This window comes from Phascolarctos cinereus, unplaced genomic scaffold, assembly GCF_003287225.1.
Source record: "Phascolarctos cinereus isolate Bilbo 61053 unplaced genomic scaffold, phaCin_HiC Scaffold_4;HRSCAF=312, whole genome shotgun sequence".
Taxonomy (NCBI): Eukaryota; Metazoa; Chordata; class Mammalia; order Diprotodontia; family Phascolarctidae; genus Phascolarctos; species Phascolarctos cinereus.
In genome coordinates, this window is record NW_027555847.1 from 62894080 (window position 1) to 62912880 (window position 18801).

Genomic DNA, 18801 nt, shown 5'->3' on the forward strand with positions numbered 1-18801 from the left:
TACAATTCTTTGTGACCAAAACATGTTATAAATATTTTGGCATGTATTGAACGTTTATTTTAGTCTTTGGCTTCTATGGGACATATGTCCAGTAGTGGAATTTCTGGAAGAATGTGTACAGTTTCCTCACTTTTCTCACATAATTCCAAATTGAAATCTTTGTAAAATCCTCTCACGATGAATGTTCCTATCTTTGATGTTTTTGCCAATTTACACGATGAGAGTTATCTTCATTTGAATTCCTCATACTGTTAGTGATTGAGAACATGTTTTCATGTGGTTCCTTATAGTGTGTAATTTTTTTTTGAAATTGTGTTTATTCATATCCTTTGACCACTGATCTAATGGTGAATGACTTTTGATTATATATGTATATATGTATATCCACACATATAGTAATTTCTCTCTCTAGACATACATATACACTTGTACACATGCATATATACATATATGTGTATGTATATATATAATATATATATTACACAATACACTATATATATGTGTGTGCACACGTATATATTTTCATACACATACACACATATTTGTATCAATTCTTGGGAAGTATTTCTTTAGGTGGTTCTGCTTAAATAAATCCTGCTAAAGGGAATTGCTGAGAATTATTCCAAATCCTTCCCATAGTTTGCTGGGGCTGCTGAAGTCTTAGAAACCAAACTCCACACATGTCTTTGTTAGGCAGCAAAGCAAAGCTGGCTGCCAAGAGGGACTGTTAACTATCCTGGAGAGCTTTTGTCTGACCCAACCCAGCTGCCATCCATTTCTAAAGCCACCAGGCCAAGGGCAGGGTTGTTCTAACAGGCCCAGCAGTGCTGGCAAACAATAGCCCAGAAGAAAACCATTATTCTCCCGTGCCTTTTTGCAAAGCTGTGGGGGTGGAAAACATACTTTGGATTTTTCTGAGAATTAATAATGTGGCTGCAAAGAAATTCAATGAGAGATTTCCCCAATGAGATGCGGTGATTCCTGATCTGGCCATAATAGCATTATCTTTAAAGGTCAAGGGAAAGTGGGCCAGGAGAATGAAGGCTCCCAGCCCACCATTGGTCTGTCATTCACCTTTGCAGAAGAGTGAGCTTCAGACGGTCCCTCTGAAAAGGACTATCAAGGGTCTGATCACTTGTGGATGACAAAGGTGGCCTTAGGGGGCTTTGGGAAGTGCTTTTTTTGGGGGGGCAGGGGACAAATTAAAATCATCACTTTCTGACTTGAACAGAGGCAGCCTTTTATACTTTAAAGACTAATATCCATCACATCAGAAGTCAGAAACTGTTTGCCTTCCAGCTCCACTATTTACTGTGTGTCACCTTAGACAAGTCACTTGACCTCAGTTTTGTTTCTGTAAAATAGGGTTAATCACTTCCTTAACTCTTCATGATGGTCAGGGTCCAAAGCAAACTCCCCAAACACTCAGGTTGGGTAGGACCTCAAGAGGTAATTGAGTTCATACAAGTAGGGTAGAAATATTATTGGATTTGAACTCAGGGGATCTGGGTTTGCATCCTGGCTCTGCCATTTACTATTTGTGTGACCTTGGGCAAGTCTTGGTTTCAATTCTTCATCTGTAAAGTAAGGGGGTTATACTAGAGATTATCTCCATGGTTCCTTTGAGCTGTAAATCAGTGGCTAGGATTTCTGCCTTCAGGCAGAACCATCCCAGATAAATGGGACACCCATACTCAAAGGGCTGATGAGGTCTTAGGAGGGCTGGGGCTGGACTTGGTAATAATTACAGAGGAGGGGTGGCAGTGGTATTCAGAATTCAATATCTCTTTAGTGCAAAAAACCAAGGGCTTTGCAGAGACATGAGAGTTACATTTACCCAAGCCTGACTGATCCATTCCCCAAATAGACAGCTTCCTGATTTGCGCAGTGGTGGGAAAGAAGGGAAGTAGATCTCTTTTACCCCATGAGGCCCTTAAATGACATTTATAAGAGGGGAGCTCTATGAATGAGCATGTCTGCCTACCCCACCCCTACAGGGCAGGGACCATGAAGGAGAGAGAACAGGCCTGGCCTGCCTGACTGGGAGGTAGCTCAGACTCTGGGGTTGCCCTGGTAGCGGCCAGCTGCCACCATCTATTTGGAGACCTTTGTCTCCAAGACAATGCAGAAGGAAGACAATTGGAGCAGACCGGAGCTGCTGAGAGGTGTTCAGGAGTCATGGGCTCCCCTTTTGCAACTGACCCAGACCCTCAAGCGTGACCCCCAACTGTTACTAGGCCATGCAAATAGACCCAAACTTAGCATATCCTTTTTGGATTACATGCTGAGCATAGCCACATGCACAGACACGTCCAGGGATGTGTATGCAAACACATTATTCATAACAATATCCAATGTGTACAAAAGCCTCCTGTTTCCCAAAGCTCTTCTTTATTCAATCTACTTGCTCCTTTGATCCTGAGAAGTGGGCAGGGCTGGTATTACTATCACCATGCTACAAACAGGGCATTTTATAAATGAGGCCCCAAAACAGTGTCTGTGGAAATATCACTAGACTTGACCATTTCTGGTTCTGCCATGAATTAGCCATGTGACATTGGGCCTTCATCTCTCTGGGCTTTGGCTTTCTCACCCATGAAATGAAGGGGGTAGACTAGATACTGTATAAGGTATCTTTCAGTTCTAACTTTTTATGTTCTAAGGTCCCTCCTAGCTCTGACATCCTGTGTTCTAAGGTCCCTCCCAGCTCTGACATCCTGTGTTCTAGGGGCCCTCTGAGCTCTGACATTCTGTGTTCTAAGGTCCCTCCCAGCTCTGATATCTATTGATATCTATGATATCTATCTATCTATCTATCTATCTATCTATCTATCTATCTATCTATCTATCTATCTAGATATCTAATGACATCTATATCATTCTATGACTCCACCACTAATCCTCCCAAAATCTCACTTTCATTATTCTACTCCTGGCTCGCCTATGACATTAAGTCCAAACTACCCTGCTTGTCTTTCAAGATCCTCCACAACTTGGCCCGGCTACCCTTAACTCCCTCAAATCTCCCCAGGACGCTCTCCTCCAGGTGGTTTACTCATTGCCCCTCATAACCATCCTCCATCCTTTGTTTCCACTGCTTTCCCCATAAAACATCCATCTTGTTGTTCTTTAGTCATTTCAATCATGTCCGACCCTTTGTTGGACAACCCCCATTTGGGGTTTTCTTCTCCATTTCCTTCTTCAGCTCATTTTACGGATGAGGAAACTGAGGCAAACAGGGTTAAGGACTTGCCCAGGGTCACACAGCTAGTAAGTGTCTGAGGTCCAATCTGAATGCATATAGATGAGTCTTCTTGACTGCAGGCCTGGTGTTCTATCCATTGTGCCCCTACTTGTCCTAACCACCTTCCATTTATCTAAAACCTGTTTCTCCTTCAAGGCTCGCCTGCTTCAGAGCATCCTCTAACTTCTCCCCAGCTCACAGCGATGTCTCCCTTCTCTGAATTCCTCTGACGTGGACTGTTTGTACTGCAAACTGATAATATGCTTCTTTCCAGTTTGAAATACTATAATCTCTGTGATTGCACAGGCACCATAAGCATCTCAAACTGCAGACACACTTGGTTTGAATTCTACTTCTGTTATTTACTAGCAGCTGTATGATCTTGGACAGTCAATCAGTCAGTCAATCACCAAGAGTTCATAAGCACCTACTCTGTGTCAAGCACTGTGCAGGCCCCCGGAGAGAGAAGAGCCCACTTCCACTTGGGGAATTTGAGCTGGGGTCAGAGATGCTTCCTCTTGCCAGGGGCCACAATCCATCACAGCTGCTTTTGGAGGGTGGGGGGAGTGAGGAAGGAGATGGGGTGGTACTGGGCCACACCCTGTTCAGCTGCTGACCAGTCTCCCCTGTTTCTAAGTGACCATCAGCTAAACTAAGCAAAGAGGGAGCCCGGGGTTGGGTGAGGACCAGCCCGGCTGGGGGAAAACTTCTCTTGTTTGTCTCTCTGCCGGCTGGCTGAAGGCCTTTGTAGGGCTGAGGCCGGAAGCCCTGTGAAAGTCTCACTGGGCTTCTGCTGTGGATTTCTTGGCCAGAGGTAGGAGAAAGGAATTCTAGTTACTGAATGTGTCTTCTTAAACATCTCCCCTACACTAGGCAGAGAGAGTGAGCATGGTTAGCAGAGTTAGAAGAACTCTGCATTAAGAAACCTGGGTTTGAGTCTTGACTCTGATTCAAATTTAATAGCTGTGCCAGTATTAGAGAGTTCTTTTCTCTGAGCCTCAGCTTTCTTATCTGTAAAATGGGTACAATCACAGTCTTCCTAAAGGGCTTTGTAAACCTTGGTGCACTATAGAAAAGTGAGGCATTCTCCCAAACAGCTGTGTCTCATTCCCAGGAAGCTGATCTCATCAGTGGGGGCTTTAGGTGGAGTCATTTTGAGCTGCACAGGGGAATTGTACTGAGGCACAGGGGTGAGGATTAGGTTTAAGATCTTCCAGGCTACGGGGCCGGGGTGTGGGGGGGGAATCTCATCAGGCAGAACCATTCTGGCTTTGTTCAGCATCTCCCCATTTAGGGAGCGAGCGATTCTGGGTAGTGGAAGGTAGGCTAAGGCCATGTGGTGACTACTGCCTTCCAAGAAGGCTGTGCCTTTTAACCCCCACCCATGGAAACCATCCCACCACATCCAGCCAACTAAACAGGGAAACAGCAACAAAAACACTGTAACTGGGTTCACTGAACACCACCCACACCTCCTTCCTTTAGCTAGTCTCTCTTGTCTACACTCCTATGGCACTTTGGAAAAGTGAGCTATTAAATGCATGTAGGTTGTTATTTTTATTGGATAGCTCTAGATAGTCAATATTTACTAAGCACCCACTGTGTAGCCAGCACTGTGCTAGGCATCAAGGGAGAGAAAAAAGCATAAGGCATTGTCTCAGGCCTCACCCAGCTTACAACCAAGTTAAGGATGAAAAGTAAACTGAATGTGTAATTCAATTCAATTCAATAAACTTTTCTTAGGCAACTACCCTGGGCCAGGCACAATGCTTGGTACTGAGGACATAAAGACAAAAACGAAAACAATCCTTGTCCCCAAGGAGCTTACATTGTACTGGGGAAATAAAACACATACACAGCTAAATTAATACAAAGTAAATTCAAGAGGGAGAAAGCAGTAACGTCTAACTGGGGAGGGTGCAGTGGAATCAGGAAAGGCCTCATGAAGTTGCCTCGAGTTAGGCAGAGGTGAGGGAAATTATTTCAAACAATGGTGGGCTGCCTGTATAAAGACATGGAGCTGGAGGTGGAACACTGGGCATGGTGAATGGCTAGTGTAGCACTCTCTCCAGGACCATTTCCCTAATTCTTGATAGCACAGGCAGGTTGGGTCTCTCAGAGGGCAGATGACTATTTCATCTATAATGGTATTAGTAACAACCCTGAGGGAGTTTCTAATATTGCAGCCCATGAGCCCCCATCTGGTATGCTCACCATTTGTTATCTGCCAGAAATTAGTATTTCCTTATAGGTGTAGTAAGAACAGTTGGTACGAAGATGTCCTTCCAAAAGTCTGGGGCACATTCCCCAACACACAAGGTTTGTGGGGAAAGTGAAAACACACTTAAAATATAATGAAGAAGCACATATGCGGAGAATATGTCTTCAAAAGGTAAATTCACAACTTTTGGTTACTGGAAATCCTATAGCCAACATTTATTTTTTCTGGTTCAAGAGTCTCAGAGTCTTGAAGCAATTTCCTCTCTAAGACGCCTGCCTTTCTAAATCTGTCTGTGCTGTTTCTTTATGTTTGTCCTTGGTGCATCTCTTTCTGCTTTAGATTGGTTACCTTGTTGTCTACTAGTCCAGTCTCTTCAGTGAAATAGCCCTTATTTCAGCTGGCAAGGGGTCTTCCCCTTAATTTCTGGGCCACAGAGAGATGTTGGAAAGGTGGGGCTGAAAAACCTCATAAGGTTAATTATTAATGGAAGAGAAGAGGTCACATGAGGTCTTACAACTGAAGGTCTTTAAAAATATGGAGGACACACACCTATTACATTAGTCACTGGGCTGCTCTCTGGCCTTCCTGGGGTTGGAATGGCTGAGTTCAGTCTGGTATGTTGACTGACAGGGACGTTGGGAGAAAATGGTGAAAAGATGCTGACACACAGGATGCCCTCAGGGAAGTCTCTTAGCCCCAGAATCCAGGTCTGGGCTGGACTCACCTGAGGGCTACCTAGGAGTTCTGAATGGTGATGACTGGGAATCACTCCATGGAGTAGAACCATTTGCAGCTTTCCCCATAAGACTCTGAAAACCAGGAGGCTCGAAAGGGTTTCCCTACAGAAGGTTTCAAGGACACCTTTTGTGGGAAACAATGATGTTTGATACTTAAGGGGAGAGTAAAAAATGCAGACTAAGCTTAATAGGAGCAACTACTAGCTGTTGGGGAGCTTAAAGTCAACTGTTGCTTTGGTCTTCAGTAAAAATTCCACTTAATCTATATATGAATGAGTAGGTCTCCAGGGTTATGATGAGAATGGAAAACAAGAGTGTAGAATCTACCGAGATGGAGGCAAAATGATCCAAGAGAGACGAATGAGTTATTATTTCAACATCAATATCCTTAAATAAGAGCCCTGGAAAAAGGCTGTGGTGTTATGTGCACACACGCAAAATAAGTGAGCCTAGTAGTTCAAGCTTTGAGCACCACCCAGTGGCCTGATTAGCTATAGCAAGCCTAAGGTAGAGCGGGACTTCACACATGCCCAGTTGGGCAATGGGGAGGAGGGGCAGCTCAATTCTTGAGTACCACCTTATAGCTTACTCAGATAAAGCGCTTCAAGTAGCCACTCTAAGATGTATGCCTAGTGTTACTAATAGATGCCACACTGTCCTACCTTGGGAGCCAAAGTTTGTCCAGACAGTGAAGTGTTTCATAAGTGATCTATCCAGAGTTCGAGGAATAAATGTGGTCTTTGGGTCAGGATGCAAAGCTCAACAGTAGAGTAATAAAGGTCTGTATTCCACAAAGAGCTCTTACAATTTCCCACACTTAATTGGGCTACATGATCACCAAGGTCATCTTCTCTAACCTTCTGTGATTATTCTATCATTCTAATCCATCTCCTTGCAGGTAGGTGGCGCAGTGGATGGAGCGCCAGGCCTGGAGTCAGGAAGATTCATCTTCATGAGTTCAAATCTGACCTCAGACACTTGTGTGTTCCAGTGTGACCCTGGGCAAGTCACTTCACCCTGTTTGCCTCAGTTTCCTCATCTGTAAAATGAGCTGGAGAAGAAAATGGCAAACCATCCAGTATCTTTGCCAAGAAAACCCCAAACGGGGTCATGAAGAGTTGGACACCAATGAAAAATGACTGACCAGCAATAATCCATCTCCTTGCTTGGTTTAGACATCTCATTAGATTCCCCTAAGAGAATGTTTACCTTAGGGCCAGACAAGTCTGACAATGATCAGATGTCAAAATGTTTGGTTATCTGGAAGTGGTAGGGGGTGGGGTTTTAAATATACTTGTGTGTGTTAAGGTTACATAGCTTTCCTGGGAAGTGGGAGTAATTCTATGTCTTAACCTTCATCTCCTGCATGCTTCATTGGCTCTTGTGAGGGATATCACTTGGTAACGGCACTGGGCTTATGGCCCGTTTTACAGATTCTGCTCTGACATCATAAAAGAAGCAGCTGCCAGAGGACATTGATGCAGGGCCCTCTGGCAGTCCCACCATTCCAACCCTAAAGTCAACTAGTTGAGCCCATATGGGGAGCAATGAATCAGCACCCACCGTGAAGAATCAACTTTAACGCTTCCACTTGCCATGATCTGAGCCTCAATGATTCAGAGAAACCCTTAAACCATGAACAATAATAGGGCACAAGCAGAGAATAAGTGTGCTATAAAGGAAAGACCCCTAATCTAGGAGCCAGGAGACTTACTTCTAGTGCTGATTCTGAAATCAACTAGCTGTATGACTTTGGCCAAGTCACTCAGTGTCTCTGGGCCTCAGTTTCCTCATTTGTAAAGCAAGACCCATTGAGCTATGGGCTCCTTTTCAGAACGATCTTTTTAAATACACAAAATAAAATACAGAGGATTAGGAAAGGGAATAAGCATTTATTAAGCACCCACCGTATGCCAGGCAAAAAGGAAATCAGTTATAGTGAAATGAAGACGTAATTTCCTCCCTCTCCCCCTATATAAGTTTATAGAGCCCTTGAAATGTATTTATGGACCCCTTGAGGATCCATGGACCCCAGGAGAAGCCCTGGACTAGATGACCTTAGAGACTTCTTTCAGTTCTAAACTCAAGATCCTATGATCTCGAAGGTGCCTTGGAGCTTAAAAGCAGGAGGGAGATTTGTATTTTCAAAGCGCCTGCTGTGAGACAGTTTTGATGACTGGAAAATCATCTTCTATTGAGCTGCCTCATTGCTGATGCATTTAGAGAAGAGCAATGATGCTGTTTCTAGAGTTAAGGACCAAAGAAAGTATCCTAAGGAAAAGTCGGTTCTGGCCAGGTTACAGAGGGCCTTGAATGGCAACCTAAGGAATCTGCAATAGATCTGGGGGCAGAGCCCTGAAGTCTGGATCATGTATAAGATGTGCTTTTCAGGTAACGTGTTCTGGGGAATCTGCGAACTGGGGACCGGTAAATGGCAAAGCCGCGGCATTGACCCTGTCTTGAGTTATCCAGCTTCCTAATAGATGACACAAGTTCTTGAGTTCCTGGGGATCCCTCCAGCTGGCCACATCTGCATTTCCCCTGGAATTGAGGCCAGTGAACCTCAGATGTTTCCCTCCCCAGCCCAGGGACAGAGGCCAGGGTTCCTGTGCCTGGTGCCTGGCCCTCCCTGATGCTCTCCAGTAATGGCTTACATCAGCCGTCCTTTGCCAAACCCTGTTCCTTCCTTCACATCAGCTCTTTGGAAATCAGGTTTTCCAACCCCCCCCCCCACGGCCAGGAGCCCCCATCGGACACATGGTTCATCTCTTTCCTTGGCTACTGTTGCTTCCTCTGCTGTCACCTCCCACCCTGCAGTCCAAGTTGCTCAACACCACCGGGCCTGACTTTCTCCCTTATCTCATGGCCTGAGCTCTGCCTCCCATGTTCTCTTCTTGGTACCACACCAACTGGCTGTAGGCGTCATGATCACACTCATGCTTTGTTTTCATTGCCTCCCCTTATTCCATTTTGACCAACACTTATTACATATCTACCATGTATGCAATAAAAAGGCAGTGGGGACCAGGCAGTAGAAAAGGAGTGTATGAGGTCAAACAAACGAACAAAGAAATCAATAAAACAGAACAAAAATTAACTCACAGCTTCAGTTCTGAAGGGAGTTTGCTGAGGTCGTTAAATAAGGCTTGTTAACCAGGGTATATTCATGATGAGAATGATGCTGATAATGGTGATGGTAAATATAACAAGACACTTTAAGATAACCTCAGACACTTATTAGCTGTGTGACCCTAGGCAAGTCATTTCACATTGTTTGCCTCAGTTTCCTCACCTGTAAAATGAACTGGAGAAGGAAATGGCAAACCACTCCAGTATCTTTACCAAGAAAACCCCAGAGTCATAGAGAGTCAGACACGACTGAAATGATCCAACAAAAAGAGGTGACCTTTTTATGGGTCTTCAAGGTTTCTAAACTGCTTTTCAGACATTTATTTCTTTCAGTCCTTACAAAGGTCCTATGTAAGTACTACAGGTTTTATTGTTCCTATTTACAGATTAGGAAACCAAGGGTCAGCAAGGTTAAGAGGCTTATCCAGGATGACAGTTAATAAACAACAGAGGTGAGATACCAGCTCACTTTCCTCCTGACTCCCCCACACTGGCCCTCCATGCAATGATGCATGAGGCTTCTTATGTTTCCAAATTTGTGGCTTCCAACATTTTTTTATTTACAGTATTTTAGATGTGGTGATAACTCCTGATGAAGACAGCAAATAAACAAGCTGTTTAAATAGTTTGCTTGCTGAAAAGAGCCCTGGCTTTGGAGTCAGGAGACCTCGATTCAAAGAATTATTAGCCATGTGACCCTGGGTAAGTTTCTTTATGTCTCAGAGCCTCAGTTTCCTTATATGCAAAACTGTGAGTTTAAGTAGTACTAATACTATGGAACAGATCTGTCATGAAGATAGGACTATTGAACATTAAAGAACTATACAAATGTTATCATCACCATCATCTCCTCCTCATCCTTCTTTCTCCTCCTCCTTTTTCTTTTTTCTCCTCCTCCTCTATTCTCTTCTTCCTTCTCCTTTTTCTTCTTCTTCCTCCTCCTCCTTCTCCTTCTTCTTCTCATTTTCCTTCTCCTCCTCCTTCTCCTTCCTTCTCCTTCTCCTTCTCCTTCTCCTTCTCCTCCTCCTTCTCTTCTTCCTCCTCCTTATAATTTCTTATAATTGGTATAATTACAACATAAAATACTATAATAATATAGTTTCTTATAATTAATATTCTTACAATATTATTCTTATTTAAATTTGATATATGATTTCATTGGTATAGGAATTTTGCAGTAAGGAAACTCCTTCTCCTAATGCAGACATCACCTGTTCTGCAATTTCTAGGATTAGAAAGTTACCTGGAATGCTGAGAGGTTAAATGACTTGCCTAGGATCACAGAGCCAGCACATGTCAGAGGTCAGGCATGAACCCAGGTCTTTTTGACTCTAAGGCCAGCTCGCTATAAGTCAACCAATCAAAAACTACTAAATACCTACTAGAGGGGTCAGGCACTGTGCTAGGAACCAAAATGAAACAGTCCTTGCCCTCAAGGAGCTTTCATTCTATTGGGGAGATAACATGTACATAAATATACAAGATAATAGTGAGATATCTTTTTTGAGAGCAGCACTGATAGCTGGGGAGTCAGGAAAGGTTTCATGTAGAGGGTGTTTCTTGAGCAGAGTTTTGAAGGGAAAAAAGGATTGTAAGAGGTGGAAGTGAGTAGGGGGTGCATTTCAGAGACGGGATAGCAGCCAGTGCAAGTTCTGGAGGTAAGAAATATCTTGTGTCAGGGATAATGAAATGGGCAGTATGGTTGGAATGTATACTACCAGAAGAGGAGTGCTGAACAGCAAGGCTGGGAAGGCGGGTTGAGGCCAGGTTGTGAAAGGCTTTAAAAACCAAACGAAAGAGTTTATATTTGATCCTTAAGATAACAAAGAGCCATTGAGGTTTACTGAATGTGAGAGTGACGTGGTCAGACCTGCACTTTGGAAAATCACTTTGGCACCTGTATATAGAAAGGATGGGAGAGGGAAGGGAAAATAATTGAGAGGTGATAGTCCAGGCAAGAGGTGACAAGAGCCCGAAAGAGGGCAGTGGCTATAGGAGTAGGGGGAAGTGGACAGATGCAAGATATGCAGCAGGAGAAACAAGACTTGGCAACTAATTGTATATGTGGGGTGAGAGTAAGGAATCATGGGTAACGCCAAGATCAAAACCTGGATTATGGAAAGGATGGCAGTGCCCTCCCCCAAAGAGGGATGTTGGGAAGAAGGGTGGGGTTGGATGAGGGGAAGATAATGAGTTCAGTTTTGGACTTGAGATTCCTGGGAGACATCTACTTTGAACTATCCAATAGGCAGCTGGACATGTGGAGCCCAGAAGAGGGACTAGGGCTGGATAGACAGAGAGATTTGAGGGTCATTTGTGTAAAAACCAGTAATCAAATCCATGAAGGCTGATGAAGTCACTGGGTGTGAGAGTTTCAAGGGAGTGGAGGGCTCAGACCAGAACCCTGGGGGATGCCCACAGTTAGAGGATGTGATATAGAACAGAGGTGCCAAACATGTGGCCAGAATACTCTTGAGCACAGCCCATTCCAGACTAAAATGCAATTGGGAAATAATGAACAAAATCAAATACAAGAAAACATAGACAATGTTACATTTTAAAACTAACTCAACATGTGGTCCACAGGGACCCTTGTACATGGTTTAGTGTCCCCACACCCATTTCTTTTTGAGTTTGATACCACTGCTACAGGTGATAAACCTACATAGAAGATTGTAAGGACTAGTCAGGCAGGTATGACCTTTTCTCTTCCTTCTCCTCCTCTTCCTCCTTCTACTTCTTCTCCTCTCTTCCTCCTCATTCTCTTCTTCTTCCTCTTCTCCTCCTCCTTCTCCCTCTTTCCTCTCCTCTTCCTCCTCTTCTTTCTCCTTCTCCTTTTCTCCTCTTCATTCTCTTCTACTTCATCTTCTTCCTCTTCTCCTCCTCCTCTACTTCCTCCTTCTCCTCTTCCTCCTCTTCCTTGTCTTCGAAGTGTACTCTCTGGCTTAATCTGATCATTCAAAGAATGATTGTGAACATCAAATGGAATAATAAATGTAAAACTCCTCTGAAAAGTGCGAAGCAATTTAGAAAGAGAAGACACTGTGATCATCTGATCTCTTCCATGAATAGCGCAGATAATAGCTTTTACATATATAATAATAATAATAAAAGCTTTTACACACACACACACACACACTTAACTTTAGGGCTTGTTAAGCACTACACATATGTTATCTCATTTGATCCTCACAACAACCCTGTGAGGTTGGTGCCACTATTTCCATTTTATAGGTAAGGAAGCTGAGGTTAAATCACTTGCCAGGGTCATCAAGCTGCTTGTATCTGAATTCAGGTCTCCCTTACTCCAAGGGCAGCGCTTCATTGATTCTGCCATCTGGCCTCCACCTGAGGATCACAAGGGTGACTGGAAGTGTTCAAACTCACAGGATTGATGAGTATGAGAAGTAGTCACAGCAGGTTAGAAACATGTCCCCTTGTCTCCCAATCCAGTGGCATTTTCATTATGGGTATTGGATAGCTACTGGACATTAGTGGGGACATATCTAGTATCTTCAGCTAAGTCCCCGCGCCTTTCCTGGAAATGACGGAAAAGAAGCGTTCCTGTTTCTCCCTCTGATTTCACTGCTTTGCCCAGCTCCGATGCACACTTTGATATTACTGATAAGACTCCGGAAAGTGTGTGATTGGCGGCACCAGGCATCTTCGAGCGGTTGGAAAGACCCAGGGCAGCAGCAAAGCATGGTGGGGTCTGGCTCTTCCTAATGATCCCTCCTGAGCCCCAGCCCGAATGCAGGCAGGAGAGCTGCGCATGCTTGCTCGGTGAGTAGGGTCCTGGGGGAGGTCCATCTCACGGTTCTGTATCCTACAGATATCCAGGCAGGGAAGGGAGAGTTGAGCCAGCCCAGCGGAGGCAGGCGCTGGGAGGGGCACCCAGTCTTGAAAGTTCGCACACAAGCATTTCCTCCAGTTGCCAGAGAGTTCCTGAATGAAGTCTCACAGGAAGCAGAAGGAATTTGTGTAAGAACAATAGAACAACACTAGGAGGAAGAAACCCGAAGAGAGGACAGCGACAGGGAGGCCTAAATTAAGCTCTTCTTTGCAGAGCAGTAGATCACAAGTTACTCTGCGGGTCCCACAGGCCCATGGAGACCACCTGGCTATTATTAGTGCTATTTTTTGGGGGGGGGCTAGGCAATGGGATGAAGTGACTTGTCCAGGGTCACACAGCTAGTGAATGGTATGTGTCTGAGCCCGCATTTGAACTCAGGTCCTCCGAATCCAGGGCTGGTGCTCTATCCACTGAGCCACCTAGCTGCCCCTATTAGTGCTATTTTTAATGAAGGTTTTATTAATTCCTTTTGTTTTCACATCATAGTCATTTCCAGATTTTACCCTTCCCCCAAACCCAGTGACCCTTCCCTTGTAGCAAAGAAAAAGAGATAACTGGTTGAAAACAGTTCACTGAATTTTCTGGTGCAATTCCTAATCATTTTCCAGAATCATTGGGCCAATTCACAGATCCGCTAACAGTGTATTATTAGTTTACCTGTCTCCCTGTAGCCTCTCCAACACAGACCCCCATCATCTTTTATAACGCCACTTTGCTGGTTGTTAGGTGAAGCCTCAGAGTTGTTTCAGTTGACATTTATCTTGTCATCAGTAACGTGGAACATTCTTTCACATGGTTGTTGATGTTTGCAATTTGTCTTTTGAAATCCATTTGTTCATAATCTTTGATCAAATGAGAGTGGCAGACAAGATGGTCTCTGAAGCTTTTTCCAGCCATACATCTCTGATCCGAAGATCCCGTGTCCCATGACTATTTATACACAAGTAGGGAAATGTCCCTTATACGTGAGGATTATTCCCAATGCCAGGGACCTGGGCAGTAGACACTTCAGCACCTCAGAGGGATTAGGTGTCCCAACTCATTTTAGGGCTAAGTATGTGGGTCCTTGGTCACATAGTCTTTCTGGTGGGAAAAGCAGAGTGGTACACCTGGTATGGGGGAAGGTGCATTGGACCAAGAACTGGAAGGCACAGCTTCAAATCCTGGTTCTGACTCTTAATGGTTGAGTGACCGTCGGCAAGTCATTTTTACCTCATTGGACTTCAGTTTCCACATCTGTAAAATTGTAGTAATGTTATTTACAACGTCCACCTCACAGAACTGTTGTGGACAAAATGTTTTACAAACCTAAATGTGTCAGGTAAATGTGAGGTATCATTGCTAATATTCTTATAAAAAGATTCTGAAATGAAATCATCTGTCACGGCCATTTCTGTATGAAGAGCTTCAAGATACAAAACAAAGATGTTTGAGGCTCTCATCTGAACCAAGATAGAGCCAAAGAGAGCCCACGTGAGTGTGAATATCCCATTTTCTGGCCTTCTTTCAAAGTGAGGGGTATTTCCAGAAAAACAGGAACTCAACCACTGAGGAGTGTATATATGACTCCCATGACTTCTTCATCACTACATTGGTGATGAAGGACGCTCCTCTGCCCTGACTTTGTCACCTACCCCTCCCCAATGACCTTTCTGTGTCCCTAATGCCTGTTGTGCCTTCTGACCCCATGGCCATGAATCTTATACTGTGTTCATCCTGCCCCGGGTAAAACACATCACTCAGCAGTGGTAGTAGCCATGTGGCTAAACTCTTGCACTTGTAACAGATTAATCAGTCAACATTTTCATTGTGTATTTCCCAGTCTCCATCCTCTTCCCACCCTACCCTAGTGGCTTCGTAAGGGCCATTGGCTCTGAAGGTGTTCAGGCAAAGAAAAGCATACCTTGACCTCCCATGGGAGTCAATGTGCTCCTATTACCATTTCAGTGAGATTGTGTGCGATGGTCCCAGGGTATAAAACAGGATGGATTCAACAAGTCTAGGGTTGATTTGCTTTGCATACATGTACAAAGATTAAATACAGACATGTCCAGTGTCATAACTCTGGGCTAGCTATAGATGTTATAGAGTTATAGAATTAGAGATTTTTCCAGTTGGACTTTTAGAGAGCATCTACAAATTCACTAATAAATAATGTTCTGCTTGAACATTTTCAATGACAGGGAGCTCACTTACTCCCCCACCCTTCCCCTGCACATCATCTTGTTGCACAGTTCTCTAGTAATATTAGAAATTTGCTTCTCCTGTAACTGCTACTGATTTATTGGTCTTGTACCTCTCTTCTGGAAGAGCACAGAATAAACCTAACCCCACTTCCATAAATAAGACAGCGATCATAGAAGTATAGATTAAGAGTTGAAAGAGACCATAAGGGTTATCTACCCCACCTCTCTCAGAATCTGGATAAGAAAACCGAGACCCAGAAAGTGCCTTGGGTAAGTGATTTACCAAAGGTCACTCAGGGAATAAGTAACAAAGCCAGAATTTGCAACCTAACTCCCCTGACTCCAAACCCAATTGTCTTTCCACTGCCTCTCAGAATTGAGTCTCTCAATAAAACCATGTATATCCTTTGACCTAGCGACACCACTACTAGGTCTGTATCCCAAAAAGGAAAAGGACCTATGTGTAAAAAAATATTTATGGTAGCTCTTTTTTGGGGGCAAAGAATTAGAAATTGAAGGAATGCCTATCAATTGGGGAATGGCTGAATAAGTTGTGGTGTGTGATCATGATGGAATACTATTGTACTATAAAGAAATAATGAGCAGAATGCTCTCAGAAAAACCTGGAAAGACTTGCATTGGCTGATGAAAAGTAAAATGCATTGTGTCCAAAGTAATAGCAGTATTGTAAGACGATCAGCTGTGAATGACTTAGTCATTCTCAGTGATACAACAATCCAAGACAACTCTAAAGGACTTATGATGAAACATGTTATCCATCCCCAGAGAAAGAACTGATGGTGTCTGAATACGGATTGAAGCATACTTTTTTTAAACTTTCTTTATTTTTCTTGAGGTTCTTTTGTTTATGTTTTCTTTCACAACATGACTATTATGGATATGTTTTGTGCGACTACATGTGTATAACCTATATCAAATTGCTTGCCTTCTGAATGGGTGGGGTGGGGAGGAAAGAGGGGGGAGAATTTGGAACTCAAAGTTTTAAAAATGAATGTTTAAAGTTGCCTTTACATGTAACTGGGGAAAAATAAAATACTAAATAAAAGCTAAAACAAATTGAGTCTCTTGATGAAGAAACTGAAGCCTGGAGAAGTTGCTCTTCAGTCATTTCTGACTCTTTGTGACCTCATTTGAGGTTTTGGATACTGGAGTGGTTTGCCATTTCCTTCTCCAGCTCATTTTACAGGTGAGGAAATGGAGGCAAACAGGGTGAAGTGACTTGTCCAGGGTCACAAAGCTAGTGTCTGAGGCCAGAGTCGAACTCTTGAAGATTAGTCTTCCTGACTCTAGGTCCTGCAGTCTATCCACTTCAACACCTAGCTGCTTCGTCCAAAGTTACACGGATGGTAAAAAGCAGAACTGAGATTCAAACTCATGTCTTCTGCTTTCAAATCTGGAGCTCATTCCACTGCACCGTACGATCATACATCTTCCCTTTAAGTCATCTCTTTGCCAAACATTTCCATTTCCTTCAAATATTCTTCATATGGCACATGGAGTTTAGAGCGTCTTTTATAGAAAAAATTATTTTTAATGTTTTATTGATGTGTGCCAAGGGAATCAGAAGGACTTGTTGAACTGGGGCATATCCCAAGGAGTTGAACATAATTCTGCTTTCTTGATGAGGGCCGCATGCCTTGCTGAAGATAGAGCACTCCTGACTGGTCCTTAATAACTGGCACTCCCATGAAGATAACTGGTTTCTGAGAATCATATGGATGGACTCTTGTAGGATTATAAGAGCTGTGAAAACAACTCTTCCCTTCTCTTTTGGATGTCTTCATCATTGAATAGACTTTGGATTTTCATTAGTGGGGAGAGGATTTCTCTCCACTATTTCCCTCCAAGTATAAATGTTGGCCTTTAGTACCTTCACATGACTGTGTGAATGTGTGCTTGTTTCAGTGGGTCTGAGACTAGACCCTGAGTCCCTAGCTGTCTTCTGCTTTTCTGTTTCTTTCTCTGGACACAGGTCAGCAACCAGTGATCCTGATAAATGGATGACACCAGCCTAGGGGGTTGTCTTATGAGTTTATGAGTTCTTCACTTCCTCAGTTAGGTTCCTGTTTCCCATCCAGAAAGTATTTCATAGTAGCATATTTTTTGTTTTGTTTTCAGAGGAGAAGATCACCACTGGCAGAATCATCTTATAGCTGAAGAACTAAAGATACCATTCCATGGCTAGCCAGGAGCTCTGGACTTGGTGAGCTGCTTGGGCAACATGGGTCCAAGGTGAATGTGAAATATGTTTAGTGATACCACAAAGTTGTCATTACCTTAGGAATGGGGAGGGTAGGGAGGTGCTGTAATGAGTGTAAAAGGTTAATTGTTTTCTATTTTCTGTATCTGTTCATTAGTTCTTTTGTGTATTATTCAGTTTCTTTGGCAGAAGAAATAAATAGCTGTCCTACCCCTGATGCCCCTATTGTCCATTAAGTATTTTTCCAGGCCCCTTTAACCCACATTTTTTGGCAACCATAGCCATATCTAAGCTTCGTTTTTTAGAAATTTCCCTAGAGTTACTCCAGGGTAGTGGCAGAAACTCTTTGAGGTCAGGGATCCCAGGATCAAATCTGGGTCTAGGTGACCTTGGAGGCCCTTGCTGGAGCCGTGCTAACCATGGGCTACCAATGCTTTTTGTTTTTTCATCATATTCTTTTTCCAGTGATTTCTGTCTCCCTCCCCTTGTCTCTTCCCTCCAACCCACAGAATCCTCCCTTATAACAAAGACAAACAGTAAAGCAAATCTAGTCAAAAGTGATCAGGCCCCCAGTGCACACACAGCCTTTTGCAATCATTCACCACCTCTTCCCCAAGAGGGGAGAAGCTCGCTTCATCCCTAGTCCTCTGGAACCAGGATCGGCTTGCCATTTAATTGGAATTCTGATGACTTTTTACTGTTGTTTCCTTTTAGATCATTGTAGTCCTTATGTATATTGTTCCCTTGGCTCAGCTTTAGGAAATGTTTTTATTATTATTGTTATTTTATTGCCATTAGTATTAATGTCTTACATTTCTGGAGCTTCTAACTTTTCAAAGCTACTTTGAAGGGAAAGTCCCTTATCTCATTTGTTATTAATCACATCTCTATAGGGTAGATAGGGCAGATATTATTACCTGATAAGGAAACACAGGCCTAGAGAGGTTAAATGACTTTTCAGATGGAACACAGTCAGTGGAAGATCCTGCATCTCCTAACTCTCAAGTTTTGGGATCTTTCTACAAATGATGACTTTTAAGCCCTGGGAAAATTGGCCAGTCTCCCTTTGACCCACGATGGTGCCACACGAGGCATTTAAATTCATTCTGAGAGTAATATGATCCTTGCCCACCTATGGATCCATGTATATAACCCAAGAAATGACCTTTTTGAGAATTGCCATCTTGCAGATCAATTATCTTCTTTTGAC

At 43.4% G+C, this 18801-nt stretch overlaps 1 protein-coding gene across 4 annotated transcripts in view; it reads right to left on the bottom strand.

Annotated features, from left to right (window-relative positions):
* Positions 1-18801, bottom strand: part of EFCC1 (EF-hand and coiled-coil domain containing 1) — an 87882-nt gene that overhangs the window by 29773 nt on the left and 39308 nt on the right. The window lies entirely within an intron of this gene.